General features: G+C 37.9%; 1 long non-coding RNA gene across 1 annotated transcript in view; it reads left to right on the top strand.

The window, feature by feature from the left end:
* Positions 1-15,601, top strand: part of LOC113950469 — a 62,270-nt gene that overhangs the window by 19,733 nt on the left and 26,936 nt on the right. The window contains exons 3-4 of the long non-coding RNA XR_003528742.1: positions 9,359-9,416; positions 11,938-12,015. This is a non-coding gene — a long non-coding RNA (uncharacterized LOC113950469). The remainder of the gene's footprint in view (positions 1-9,358; positions 9,417-11,937; positions 12,016-15,601) is intronic.

Genomic DNA, 15,601 nt, shown 5'->3' with positions numbered 1-15,601 from the left:
GGGGGCAATTCTCTAAAATGCAGTTTATTATCCAAATCGTGAGATGTAATTCCTGATGGCATCAGAATGCATAGAGCTGGCGGTCAGCTGGCAGTAACTGCAAGGAATCATGCATGTGCAACCCCCTTTCAAACAATACATAAAGGCACATTTCTCAGAGATATCCACTGGCAATAACTGTCATTAATACTTATTGCCTTAGTTAATGATAACAAACTCATGCTAACTATTAGGAAAAGTCCATTTCTATTTCTGTGTTTTCAGTGCAGCTCAATTTAAGTATCTACTCTGCCCTTGTGAGATCCAACCTGGAATACTGTGTCCAAATCTGGATTCCTCAGTACATGAAACACACGGACCTGTTAAAGAGAGTTCAGAGGAGGGCCACAAATATGGTCAGATGGCTGGAGCATCTCTCCTATGAAGACAGGCTGAGAGAGCTGAAGCTGCTCAGCCTGAAGAAGTGAATGCTCTGGGGTGACCTTATAGCACCTTGTAGTACCTAAATAGCCTTATAAAAAAAAGAAGGAGAGTGAGTTTTTACATGGGCAGATATTGACAGGACAAGGGACAATGTTTTTAGTGGTTTTGAACTAAAAGAGTGGAGATCTAGATTAGATGTGAGGAAGAAATTCTTTACTGTGAGGGTGGTGAAGCACCGGAACAGCTTGCCCCAAGAAGTTGTAGATGCCTCATCCCTGGAAGCATTCAAGGCCAGGTTGAATTGGGTCCTGAGAAATTTCATTTAGTGGAACATGTCCCTGCCCATGTCAGGGGCTTGAGACTAGATGATCTTTAAGGTCCCTTCCAACCCAAACTGTTCTATGATTTTGATTCTATGATTTTATGATTCTGTGAATTTATGTGCCATGTCAAATCAAGTACTGTCATCTCAGCAGTCCCCAATATATTGTCTATTTTCTGTGAAAGGGACTTTTTCCCAAAGCCATCTGTATTAACTGTTTTTCTCTGCTGATGTCTTGTTTTTCACTGAAACCTTTTTCTCTTCTGCACACAGAGAGTTCCCTTCTCTCAGTTCCTTTCTTTTGAATATTTTCATTAGAAGGATGAGAAATAACTGGTACACAAATACTATAGCTGATATATTTCAGTCTTGACATGCTGAAAAAGATAGTTTGAAAGAACAAATTACTTTCTACAGTTTTCTTATTGCATATTAAAAGAAATTTATATTGCAAATATAAAGATTTAACAAACACATTAAGACTTAAAGACCATTACTTATTAAACTAAGACTGAGATAATACAACAATCAAATTAAAAATACTGTTGCAAATAAAATCAGAAAGATGATGGTTGTTAGATTTAGATTATCAAATTAATCCAACTAGGAGTCAAACCCAGTTATGAGGTTGAGACAAGAAAAAAGTTGGATATTTTTTTCTAGTTCTGTATTGTGAAATAAATTGATTTTGTGTCTCAGTTTAATACAGCTATTTTATTCCCATTTTTCCCATAGTAACAGAAATTTTCTGACAGTGATTCAACTATCATGACTCCTTTCACAGAGTTATGCATAGACTAGATATTCTCAAGAAAGTACAGAGACTGTAGCTTCCTTAGCTACAGTTTCACTGCTGTTTTCCCTTTTTTTAAATGTCATACTGTTCCAGTAGCTATTCTTTTGCTTTTCTTATTACCTTCCCTATTGCACATAACAACATAAAAACTAAACAACAGAAATAAAACAGAAGAGTGTTTACTATAACAAGTTTCTACACACAACAGTTGCTCCAGAAAGCACTTCTGTAACTTTGACAGCACTTACTCTGATAAAAGACCAATTTGGGAGCTCATTTTAAGGTTTCAGTAAGTATTATCAAAAGTGGTTTTTTCACAAGCATATATATTCATTCATTATGCTTTCATGCGCTGGTAGAACATGAAAGACATAGTCCTTAACATGAGGCAGGAAAAAAAAAGAAATAGAAGGATACACTTTTACTTCTTGGTCTACAGATCACCTAAGTATGCAGATGCTGCACAGATTAGCTGAAACAGTAGCTTGCTTAAATTCTTTGACATCTACATGCATCTAATGGAAAGCAACAGATTTGTCTGTCTAGCATACCCAGCTCAGCGAGTTCTTGCCTCCTCTTGCAGATGGTGCAGTATCCAAGAGGAGCGCAGGACACTTCTTTTATCTGTTATAGCTAACAGACTCCACGTTCACCTTATGTGTGCCTTTGATCACTTTTGGAGGTGATTCTCTTCTATGTAATCTTTGATAATAGCACCAGGCTTCTTAAATATTGGATTAAATAGCTCAACCTTAATACGAGATTGTATGGCCTATGTACAGTTAACATAATCCGGCCATATTTCCCATTTGATAGGCTTTAGGGCTGAAATCACTATGGGGTCACTAAGCCACCCAGGAACCACCCTTGGAAAAATTCACTGTTCCATCCACCAATGAGGTAAGATCCAAAATTGTTACCGGTAAATTCTCTGTTATCTGGGGTAAATTAAGACAAACTAATGTCGATCCCCCAAAACATGATTAGTAGGAGATATGGTGCTGGGATACTGAAGAAGCACCACTGAAGTTAGCCAGCATTCAGCGTGAGATGGAGCTGAGAACAGAACAGACTCAGACTCCTCACTGTGCTCTCTAGCACCCTCTGATCAATGGGTTCTGGCACACAGCTCTGTCTGCTCCCAAAGTGCTGCTGAGGGAGTTAATAAACCTCTTGGAATTCACTACCCTGAGAGAAATAATGCAAAGCTGTGAGGCCAGCCCTGTGGTGCTCAGTGGGGTGTTGGGACCGAGCCAGAGCAAATGAGCCCATCTGATTCTGCTGAGGGACAGTTAATTGCCTCTGAAGCATGCACCCCAGGACTCTCAGTTCACTGTAAGGAGCAGGCTTAGGCTTGTAGGAGTCATGAATTGATCAATCAGCTGTGGAGAAGCAGCTAACACTGCTTTTGACTTACTAGTGCTGACCGTGGAAGCAGTGCGGTTGTGATCATACAACGCTCTCCCTGAGCCGATAGCCTCTGCAGGTCTGACCGAGACCTGCACAGAACCAGCTACTGTGCCCGGTCTTCCTGCCAGAGTAATCCACCAGCTGGGCACTCACCCAGAATCGCCAAGGGTTAAGTACATTGGTTGCATGCAAACCCCAGGCAGAAGTGGCATAAGTCTTTCTACCTTCTCTTAATAAATAAGCATATTTTAATCATTTTTTTAAAATGAATAATGACACTCTACCCTCACACTCATTCATCTTTTTACCAGCAGATGCCAGGTCATATATCCTTGCATGAAGGGAAATTGGGGAGATATGTTGTAAGATTTTATCAAGGAGTATTTTCATGATCTGCTTAGCAGAAACTGCTTCTACACTTTTTACACTAAATTCTATTTAACATCACTTAAATGTAAGGTAATTCTTTAACACAGTTTTTTCCCCATTCCTCATGGTCTCTCTAGCACTTGCATTTACTGCAACTACTGGTAGCAAATTTAATAGAAATGCAAGCAGCAGTTTTTCAACAGAAAGACACTTACTGACAAGATTCCTCATCCCTGTTTTCTTTACTTTTTTTTTTCTTATTGAAGAGCATGGAAATTTACTAGTTTTCTCCACGCCTTGCAGTTCCTTGTCTAGATCACCTGCTGGATGCTATTACACCACCATTACTTCTGTGACACTCATTTCTGATGAATCTTCCTTAAAAACTGTGACAGTGGTTCTATTAGATGGGAGTCATTCCATACTTGCAGTCTCATTGACATGAAATTCAATTAATTTTGAATTATTATCAGAAATATGGAATAGATTTGATTTTGCAGAAAGTTGACATTTCAACACAGAGAGATGTGTGTTATACTGATTTATGTGATTGGGGAAAAATACTGTGAAATATTTTTCCTTTACGGTACTCATCTTCAAGAGAGAGATTCCTTATTTATATGAGCAGAGGGAGAGTGCTTTGACCTAGGAAGGAAGAAACTTGATTGTCCCCTCCTCTGATTGCTCTGTTATATATCTGTGTACCTCAAAAGTTCATTGTGTAGCTAAGCCTCAAACTTTCCCTGAGAAAGCTGCCAACTATCACCTCCCAGTTAATCATGAAGTGACACTGCACACTAACTCTCAGTTAACATTTTGGCAGAGCTCGACAAAAGTGCTTTCTTTCTGGAGCCTCACTTGCTCGGACAGAGTCCTCCTGGAATGAATGTGGCAAAGAGGATTTTGCATATTCTCTAGGAGGGCTGAGGAGCATTCAAACTCTGCTGATGGACTGTGAGAATGAGCCCTGTGGTCACATAATACTGAGTTTTCCCCCTCCAGTTTTCTTTAAGAGACTGTGTTATGTTATATATCTTTTGGTCAACTCTTAATTAAAAAAGTATAATCTGTCAATGATGCCATCAAATACTAAGCACAAACACTCCTCTGTTAGTAGGAGGCATATTTATGGATCTCACTTTTATTACTTTATTAGCATTTCACACTTTATTGGTATGTCTTATAGTGACAGTATTGGAAGTTGTGGAACATATATAGTCTACTGGTGTTTAAACAGCAAAGCAAATATTGTGAATGTCTGTCTGGCTTTTATGCCACCTTCCATTCTAAATCATATTGTTTTGTTACAATGCTTCCACAAGTTTTCATGGGATTACGCAAGTATCACAGAAAAACGTGGTCTTTCATTATTTTCCATTTTGTTTTGGTCAGTTTGGTCAGTTGGGTTCAGCTATTTCAGTGTATCCCTTCCCAGCCTCTTGTCCACCCTCAGCCTACTTGCCTTTGGGGGAATGGGGAGGAGGTGAGAGACAAGAAACAAGAGGGGTCTTGATGCTGTGGGATAACTGCTTAGCAATAGCCAACACATCAGTGTGTAATCCACACTGTTCTAGCCACAGACGCAAAGCACAGGGCGCTGTGGGCTGTTGGGAAGAACATTAACTCCATCCCAGTCAGTAAGCCTCTTACTACCCTCCGTGGACATGAAGTATGTTATGATGCTTCCCAAAAGATCTGATGTTTCCTTCCCTCTGTTATGACCTTACTAAAGTTGGCAAATATTAAACGTCTGCATCTGGATTTTCTTATTCACTATGCTGTGAGGTGTAAATTACTTCGCTTACTTCACTTTAAAAAGAATAGCATATATTTTAAGCAATTTAATCTGAAGATAAAAATTTAAAAACTTTCCCCAAACCAGAATTATTCACAAAGATAATAAATGGATACTTTGAATCTAGAGCCCTTCATTCATTTTAGGAATTCAGTTTTTGCAGTCACCTGTCAAAGACAACCATTAAAAACTACAACATACTAAAAAAGAAAAGTTTGCAGACAAATTTCTTTGATATGGCAAATAGTTCTTGGCAATGAAAGAAAGAAACTGTGATGTGAGCTGTTCTTTTATTTTTGCTTATTATAATAAATGCCGACCTACAGATGGAATTCAAGCTGTAATTCCAAATATATTAAATTATCTACTTTAAAAAATGAGTCAAGTGAGTCCTCCCTTTTAAAAGGCTGTGAAAAAGAAATCATCTTTTTTTTAAACTTGCCAGTAGAAAAGGGGATAAGCGGGAAGTACAATTGATCTCATCTAAAATCTTACAGTTGAGAACATTTATTATGGCATAAGGCAGAAAGGGATAGATACTTATAAATGAGATCCAACTTTCTCTCCAGATGCTTTCTGCCGAAATACTATTCAGAGTGAACCTTTAAAACTTGAATTTGGAAAGCATAATCCATGCTAAAATAAATCTAAGCTGATATATTCATTTGTAACAAAATGAATGTGACACACGATGGCTACGACAATATGTAATTTCACCCTGAGAATTCAGTTTTCAGAGGTGATTTAATTTTCTTTAAAACATTATTGAAAACTACAAGACACAGATTAGAAACCTTGTCCCATATGGATATTAATTTTGATAATGTTCACTCTACAACTAAAATACAATAGGCAAATCCACTATTTGCTAAGCCATCTATGATGGAAAGGGTTGATACATAATTGTTTAAATACTCAGTAGGATTATCATTCTAATGCTTAAAAACTCTAACAGGAGGTAGGACAAAGGTTAGGAAAATTAGATGACTTATAAATGCTTCATTAAATATTTTTTCAGGCATTAAAGCAATCCAGAAGGAGGACACGAACTCAATCTACTGCTCTCTGTAAAGTTTGTACATACAGTGTAAGACATGGTAAAGTTAAACTGCAGTGAGAGATATGTCCATGGTATGGAGCTGTTTGATAAATGCTGTTGCAGTGTTTGTCTTAGTCCTCAAATTGTGCCTACTGAAGTCAATGCGAGTTTCTTACTGCATCTACAGGCAACAAATAAGGTCTAGATTCCTTACATTTGCTTTGACATTCTGCTTGATATTCACAAATACAGTGCTGTTCTCCCTGCTGTTGTGTTTGTATGCCAATGTACGCAGACATGCACACTATTAAGACCTAGATGTAGGATTGAATTCTCTGCTTTCACACCTGAATGCCTACCAGAACGAGTTACTGTGCACCTTTCACGTCATGGGGACGTATAGCCTTAATTAACCAAGCTGTGTTAAAATCACAGCTCCAGCATTTTGATTTAGCAAAGTGTTTAATCCTGTGCCAACTGTAAGCATGTAAGTAGTCCTGCCGAGTTAATGGTGCTCCTCACGTGGCTGAACTTGAGCATGTACTTAATTGCTTGATTTGGGGCCAGAGCGCCCAGAACGCTGTGGGAGGGAGCTGTGGGTGGGGGAATATGCTCTGCTAAGGCAGGCACCACTCAGGTAGTAATGGCTTAGTTCAAAACTCTTTCTTTCCTACAGGCCAAAACTTTGAAGAAGCCAAAAGTTTTTGCAGTTTTAAAAGGATCATCATAGCTCAAAATTCAAGGCAATAGGGGGAGTCAGATGGCAGTACAGACTGGATATAAATCACAAAAAAAATAGGATCAGAAAGAACAAGAAGATTATGAGATATAGAAAAATGTCAAAACTAATAAGAGGAGATTTCATCTACCCAGACACACAGGAACAGGGACACAATGAGAGAAATAAATCAAGCAACAGTCATGTACTATATCCTCAATGTATTAAAAGGTGGCAAGAAAGACGAAAATTCTGACTTTCAACTGTGCAGCTGTTAGGAGACAGAGGTGGAGGACTCACTAATGACCATAATCCAGTTGGATTCATTACTGCAGACTGAACCACCAAGAGGAATAAAAAAGCCCAAGGACTTTGAATACAGAAGAATGGGGAAGTGCTGGAGGCAATCCAGTGGGTTAAGCGTCTAATGGGAGGAGTGGGAGGAAGGAAGGACACAGAGGAAATGGAAACTGTTCAGAAAGCAATTACAGCATATCCAAGGGTGATGTATTTTATCCAACAGTATGTACACTAGGAGGAGAAAAAGACCATAGCAAATAAAAACAGAATTGAAAAATATATTAAGAGATAAATAAAAGGGATACATAAGCAGTGTAAAATTTCAGGTGCAGAGGGAGAACGGAAAATATATACAATTAATTTAAGATACATGAATGCAAATATACAAAAAGTGCAAGTAGATAATGAAATTAAATTAGAAATAGGCTAATATGAGAGTATATCCCTAGCAGATGCAACAAAAACTCTGCAAAGAAAGCAGCAGGTTTTCAGGGTGAAACCAAAGCAGCGTGATACTATATGCTGGTTCAAGCCCCATTCCTCATGGCTGATTTTACTGTTACTGAAAGAAAAGCAATTGGTAACACTTGTTTTTAGACAAAGTTTTCTCCATTTGCAACACACTGGGAGAAAGACAATCCTGCTATCTCCATCTCACAACCACCAATCCCAGAGCATCCCAGGTGAATGAAATGTAACCACATATTATCCTTAGCAAACACTGCAAGATGCTCGGGCAGTTGCCTCTTTCACTGCCATTTCACCTTCATTTTGCACAAGCTGGAAATTAGAAAATAGAGGAAGCACTGAGTTTGAAGAGACATTTTCAGTTTAGATAGGACACATTTGTACTTTCAGGCCAGTTCAGGCAGTCAGATGGAAAATACATCTTGGTATAATTTTGGGTGTAATTTTTGGATAGTTAGTTTGCCTGGGCCAAAAACATCCCAAGAAGCATCCTGAAAAATTATAAATATCTAGTTAAGCTGCTGTGCCAGAGAGTGTTCCTCAATATTACTTGAGACTGTTGCCATGTGCCCTTGTGAAGAACTTCCTTCTAAGCACTCTTCTCTTTCTGTCTTTTCACTAACAACTGAGGAAATATATGGAGATCTTCCTCCCCAAGCCAGTCATTGGCCTTTTCCGTTCTCCAACCCTCAGCTAAAAACTTAAGCTCATAATACCAAAATAAGACAAGGTAAGATGGTTCAGGTCAGAGGACTTGTAATATCTTGGAAGCATTAGCAACAATACAGCTTTAGCAACTACTGTCTTTCACAGCTATTTGATAGAGTCTTATACAACTTCATTAACTCATTTTCTAGGAATGGAAAAATTGGGTTTTGTGCTGCCCAAAGTGACATTCCTAGAGTCAGCCCTTCCTATGTGTTTTCTCCGTGGCAACATATTTCTGTCAGAAAGCTACAGCTGAAATTTAAAAAACAATAGGAAGAAGCATCAAAACAATAGACAATTAGCCAGCAAAATCACACTACCTCTAATATTAATCAGTTAAGTCCACAACAGAAAACCTTTCGTGAAGAGCAGAAGGCTACATCTCCTAATTTACTCCTGCTAATAGTGCCAAGGTTCTGGATTTGAACCCTGTTTGGGCCATTCACTTTATTTGGACTCGATCCAAACTCCAACTCAGAATATTCTGTGATTCTGCATATTTGAACCAGAGTAATAAACTGCGTAGGACAGCATTGTTACTTTAATCACTTCTGTCTACATGTCTTGTTTTGTGAGCAAATTTTCTCCAGTTTTGTTCATTCAAGAGTCTGTATGCTTTTGGAAAGCAAAATGCAACATAGGCAAAGCCAAAAGCAACAGTGTTAAATGACAAGTGGCAATAGGAGCAATGTTGTACAGTTTGAGAAACTGTTCCACTCAATCAAATGTTGCATTTGGAAACAACAGATAGGAGGGTAGGTACTTTCTTATCACCATTTGTAGTGGAAGTACAACTGCAGCTCCAGTCTGTTTGAGATGGCGCAGCACACAGTGGGATACAGAAAAATAATAGTCAGAGATGCTGCTTAAAGCCACAAGAGAAAGCACGGATTGGCTTAACAAAGACACAAAAAGCCCTTGATATTCATGAGATTCAGTAAGCGCTGATAAATAGCTTCTTCTGATACTTAACCCTTTATAACTTATGCTTGTTTTTATTCTTGCTGTAGTATATGCTCTCACTCTTGTGTGGAACAGAGCTAGTGGAAACATTCACTGGGAAAAAAGGTGAGGACCACATACACCAGATATTATAATGTACCACTTCCCCTGTAAAGCATAGTGCAAATAATTCCCCCATGACAGCTTCTGAAACAAGAAAATATGTAAAATAGATACGGAATATTTGGAGGTTTTTATTGTCGTTGTTTAGTATTTTTCACACTAGTCAAAGTTGCAACGACAGATTTCCTGTTCTCAGACATCTCTGGCTTTACTCCGTTCTTTCAGAAAAATAAGCATTTATCTCCTATTGGAGTTTTCTTTAACACAAAACAAAATCTGAAAACAACACAAATCTCTTAATATTAAATTGCAATGTTAAGCAGAAATACAAACTTGAACTTTATTGATAGTTATACGAAATTACTTTATTTGCTTACATATAAAACATGTTCACTGCAGTTTAACACATCAAGACTAGCTAATGTATAGAGAATATATTGCTCTTTATACAACTTCCACATGAATATACAGATTTAATAGCATAACTCTATTAATCTCACTTAATTGGCATAAAATACGCTTGACTATAGATATCTCTGTCCCTTCTGATGTGAGTCTATAAACCCGTGTATATTTGTACTGTCCTTTATAATTCAGGAGCACATATACTGTATATAAATGTTCCTTGACTTTGCTTTTCTTTCAAGTACTGCATGAGTGAGAATCTTCAATAACAGAAATAAAGCACTTAAAGCTATCTGCTCCCCTCTGCGCCTTTCAGCAATAAATAATACCCCAATCCTGAAGGTTAGGCTAAATCCTTGCTCTTGCAAGGAAACCTTCTGATTTCAATTGTGTTCCACATAGATCAAGCTAAAAGATAAAGGTTTAAATCACTAATTGCAATAGTTCGTTGTTTGCGTTTTTTTGCATAACTCTGTTTTTTCCTACAAAATATTCTGAATTTCAGAACATGGAAAACCAGGACATTTGGCATAAACTTTTTATTTGAGGTTTTTTTAAATATCTGAAACATACATTTTATGTCTTCTGAACAACAGTAAAGGTATTGGAAAAAAAAAATACTTTGCTGAAACTGTAATTAAAAAAAAAATCTTTCCTAAAACCTTTTTTAGGTGAGCTAAATTATATCGGACATATATAAATAAAAAAGAGCAAAGAAGAACATGAACATATATTACTAGTGTAATTCATCAAAAATAGTTGACACTTCAATCTAACCCAGAAATGAAAACACAGAACTTTATAGAGTTATAGGAAGTAAGCAATTTAAACGTACCATGGCACAAGGTCATCTAACAATGAAGCTGGGAAGATATTCTCTTTTTATTCGCTTTCCTTCACTCCTTTAATCCTTCTGAATCTATCAAGTACAGATTAATATAAATCTTTTTAACAGCCAGAGGTGATCTTCAATCAGATAATTAATAGTAGTGGTCCAAGTTTTCTATAACAGGTCCATCTTTCCATTTTAATATAAAATGAAAGGGTACTTTATGTAACTAAGCTATCACTCTGGGAAAGGTTTCTTTTTCCATAATAAAGTCATGTATGCCTTAACTAATTAGCTCATTATTTTAAAATGTAATTTTTTTGTAAAACTCACTGAGATACTTCATCATGCTTAAAAGGCTACTGATGTGGAAAAAAACAATTCTCGGAATATACTCACTGCTGCTCATTCAAAACACTCACTTGCCGAATCATTCCCCACATACTCAGAGCTAAATATATGAGGCAGAGGAAATGCACTCCATTTGCTTTGAAAGTAAACCTCCAAGGCCATTTCATAAGCAAAAATCATATCCATGTCATAGAGATACTGTAGTTAAGTTTATGATTCCAATTTGGCTTGGAGAGCCTTCCATACTCTAGAAAAAAATACTTCACTAATCTATATGTAAATACTTCAGTAAAACCACTGAACAGTGATCAGGTTCAGTATTAATATCACAAATTAAAGATGTCATCTGAAAACATACCGTCTAGAAGAATGATCAGAGCTCATGCTGAAGAATAATCCGTGTTTTCAGCAGCCTATAAACACCATGGAAAAAAACTGCAGTATTGTATTCATTGTCTCAGTGTTATATATGAAAAACAGTAAATAATGAAATACAGCCAGTGATATGGTGGCAGCAGGATGGGTAGCAGACAATCACATGGAAATGTCAGCCTGAAGAAACTCATGGTAGGACTAGCAGATCTATGTTGTACAGTTCAACTTGGGAATTAAATATACTTTCTGGGCTTGCATTTCTATTATACACTGTTAAATAAGAAAAAAACCAACCCAACAACACAAATAACTCCTCAATTTCTAATTATTTTGTTGTCTTAGTCAAAGCGTGTTTATTTAAGTAGATGCAACCGAACATTTATTTGCCCTAAGGGAGAGTGAGAGGAATTAGCCAAATACCTTTTTGAAGTCCTATCAAGAGGCAATGATAGTTGTATTGGAGGAAGGCACAAGCATCCCATACTTCCCAATGTGTTTAGTGTTTTTGTAGCTCCTAGACACATAGACTGTCACCTGTTTACACCACTGTCCACCTCCCTGTAGGCCAGCAGTGCTCTGCCTCGGGACTCAGTTTTCACACAGCAGCATGGAGACAAGCCAGCTGGAATGGGCAAGTCCGTGGTAAGATCTCATTATTGTTCTTGCTTCTGCTTCTCTCCCTTGGCTTCGCTGTCTTATTTTGAGCCTTCTGGATCTGTGACACAGACTGAGACAGTATAATTTTTCAAAACAGTAACTCAATTAACATATAAGTTAGCTACAAGACATGTGGGGCAGGAATCAGGTCCAGACCATAGATACGTAAATGCAGGGGACTACCTATGCACTAGATACAGAAGATCTCATTTCAGACGACAGAGGTTAATTTGGTGCCCACACATAGCTGCTCAGTTTCATTTGAGATGGATGACCTTAAGTCTCAAAGACATCAGCCAAAGGTTAGATGTAATACAGAACTTACAGGAGATTCTCAGTTGCAACTGATATTGGGATGGCAACAGGCACTAGAGCAGTACCCTACAGTCTCTCACATGACACTACAGGTCCATAGCAATGTCATATTTCCCTGCTATTCAAGAACCTTGTCACTGTACAACCTATTATCTAAACTCTAATACAGAAATAGTATAAACACAAAAAGAAATGGTCAATCCATCCACAATTCCTCATTGTTGGACCTTGTTGGGCCAGCACAGCATAAAGAGCAGAAAGCAACAGAATTCAATAAGTGTACTGTTGAACAAGGCAGTTTTCACACAGAGACTCAGAGACTCAGAAGGGAAAGGAGGGTTCTCCATTCTTCAGTGCAAGATAATTCTAAAATGGTTTTAAATTGCAAGGTGCTAAGAGACAGGGACACTTTACCTGAGAGATGAGCTGCCATGTCTCTCACTGCTATGTCAGCATAGAGATAGGCACATAGGGAAGAGCTCTGGGTAGCTCTGCCATTTGAATGGTCACAAGATCTCAATGTGCAGTAGGCACCAAAGAGAAGACAGGACATCTCTGCAGCAACAATGAAGAACCAAAACTTAATAGACAAAAGTAAGTGATGAAAAAAATGTCTAGACATTAGATTGCTGGATTCCAAAAACTGGATATGAGAAAAAGAAAAACTACTAAGTTTAAACAAAGCCTTGGGCTGACAGAGACTGGGGAAAAACCTCAATCTAAAGTCCAGACAAGGATCCATTGATGTCACAGGTTTGGAATGTCCTACCCAAACCTGGAGAAACCGTACCCTGATCTCATCAAACCTCTGCATAAAACCCATTGCGTTCCCCCCTTGCATGTGTATACTCTGTAACCCTTTGCAAATGTATATCCAATACATAATCCACCCTGTAAATCCCCTAAGATAAAATGGGTTTTTCCCAAGAGGTAATTCCTAAGACCCCAAGATTTGTCAAACCAGGTTTTTCCCTTACCTCATCTCCGAAAAGTCCTCAATTGTAATACCATGAATATGTAAACCATGAACCCTTTAAATATGAAGTTGTGAGCTCAGTAAAGGATTCCAGTTTCTTGCCCCCAAGCTGGGATCGCATTAGATATCTGCTTATTTTTGTATGGCCCATGAGAGAACTGAACTGGGGGAAGAGAATGTCATCAGAGCCTTCTGATCCATTTCAAAAAAGTTATTCTGTATGCCGTGAATGACATTGGATTTGGCATGCAGTTAGGCTGAGAAGGAAGTAGGAAAATGGGTACTGCAAACAGCAAAGCCAGAGAAGGCCTCCAAATGTGTAGAAAGGAAATCTAAACTTGATGTCAAAGTCTAGTGTCAGATATCATGATAATTAAGCAAACCCTAAGAGACTGGAGATCCGCAGGAACCAATTTGCCTTGCTTGAATACTGTCAGTGTAGGTCATGCCCTTTGGAGTAGGACCAATCAGCTGAAACCTCTGCTCACTCCTCATTTCCCATGTGGCAAAGGAAAGGTAACAAAACACAGCTTAGAAGGTAAAATAGTCTACACCCACAAATACAAGGAGACAGGAAGACTTATGTAGTCATCCTGTGATGTGGGAGAAGAGATCTCTGTCCTCCCATAATTTGTATCTGATAACCAAAACCAGGAGAGATGGCAACCAGGAAGCAGACCAAAAATACTTATCACAAACTACAAATTCTATTTGCAATTATATTTTAACTGCTTTCAGATTACTTCAGTCTTTTCCAACTGGAATTCACCCAAACAATAGATTACAGTACAAAATATTTTATAGATGTCATCTAGAACTGGAAATTGTGGCACCAACCCATGGCCAGTGTGCAAGGCATGTGCAATAGGGATGACAATTTGTCTTCACGAAAGCCATTTGACCTCAATATGTTACAACAGTCTATGAAACTGCAAGTTTTTAATACTTTACATAATTGCCCAGATTTGCCTATGATTCCAGATCTTCATTTTGAAGTCACTATTTTATAACAGCACAAAAGGAGCTTAACTTGTCAAGTGGCTGGTAAAGCTGAAAATGAAATATCATGAGAAAATATGTCAGGGGTAGACCTTTCTGACCCAAACTTCTGTTTTGCCAGCAGAACAATTTTTCTCATCAGTCACTGTATGGGCTACATCAATCGTACAGCTGATGTTTTTTCTGGACTTGCATCAAACAATCTCAGCACATTGACCAAGACGTTCTTCAATCTCTGTCCTTTCATGCTAAATTCAAAAGTTCCCTTTTCATGTGCACTCAACAAATAGACATTCATAACCTTAGAACATACAAATATGACGGATTTTATTTTGAAGGACCTAGAATAATTAAATGCAACCAACTTGTTTCTGAAAGGTTTCCTTCAGCTGTGCTTCAAGGATATGACATATTTGCTGTTTTTTCTCAGTTTTTGATTTCTTTTACTTTGTCAGGGAAAGCAATGATGTTATATATCACATAAAATGTGATGTAGTATGGAGTGATGAGTGACAAAATCCAGTAAAGAGTTCAAACAAAAGTTTTTCATATCTTAATCCATACAGGATTTTGCCAATAACATAAAAAAATTAAGATTTCGCAGATACCATTAACCAGAATTTGACTGTCTAAAAGAATAGAAAAACAATTTCTTAGCTCACAAAAGCATGAGCAGTCAACAAAAAAACCTCATCATCATTAGGAATGCAAATTCAGGATAAATTTATCCAATTATCTTACTGAAAAAAATCTGTGAAAGTTGAAGTCTGGAAGTGAAAGACCCCAAATCCATTGTTCATTTTTTACTTTCATTTTATTTCACCTTATGCATCTGTGTAATTCTGTGGCTTCTGCTGTCACTGTATCCAACAACCTCTGAAATACTTATTTTTTTTTATTTCCCAGGTTGTAGAAATAGCTTGACTGTTATATGCACCTACGCATAAGAAAGATTGTAACAGAAACATTATGCAAAGGACTTCTTTTTAAATGTTCTCTTCCAAATGCGGTAATCTCCATGCTTAGTCTCAGGCAAGCACAGGCTGCTAGTAACTACCCTTGGCAGCCCCAGGCAAGCATGGTTAGGAAGCACCTGGCAGCATGAGGCACAGCTCTCAGGGAGGAGGTTAGCTAACACAAACACCACCATGGTGGCTCATTCTGAATCAGTGCTCCCCAGTGATACCAAATAATTTCAAACTGTGAGTCCAAATGATTGTGGAAGAAGGAGCAATTAACACACACACACACACACACACACACACACACACACACACACAC

This window comes from Corapipo altera, unplaced genomic scaffold (assembly GCF_003945725.1).
Source record: "Corapipo altera isolate COAL_440 unplaced genomic scaffold, ASM394572v1 0, whole genome shotgun sequence".
Taxonomy (NCBI): Eukaryota; Metazoa; Chordata; class Aves; order Passeriformes; family Pipridae; genus Corapipo; species Corapipo altera.
The sequence above is the reverse complement of the archived record's forward strand: the minus strand, read 5'-3'. Positions and strand labels throughout refer to the sequence as shown.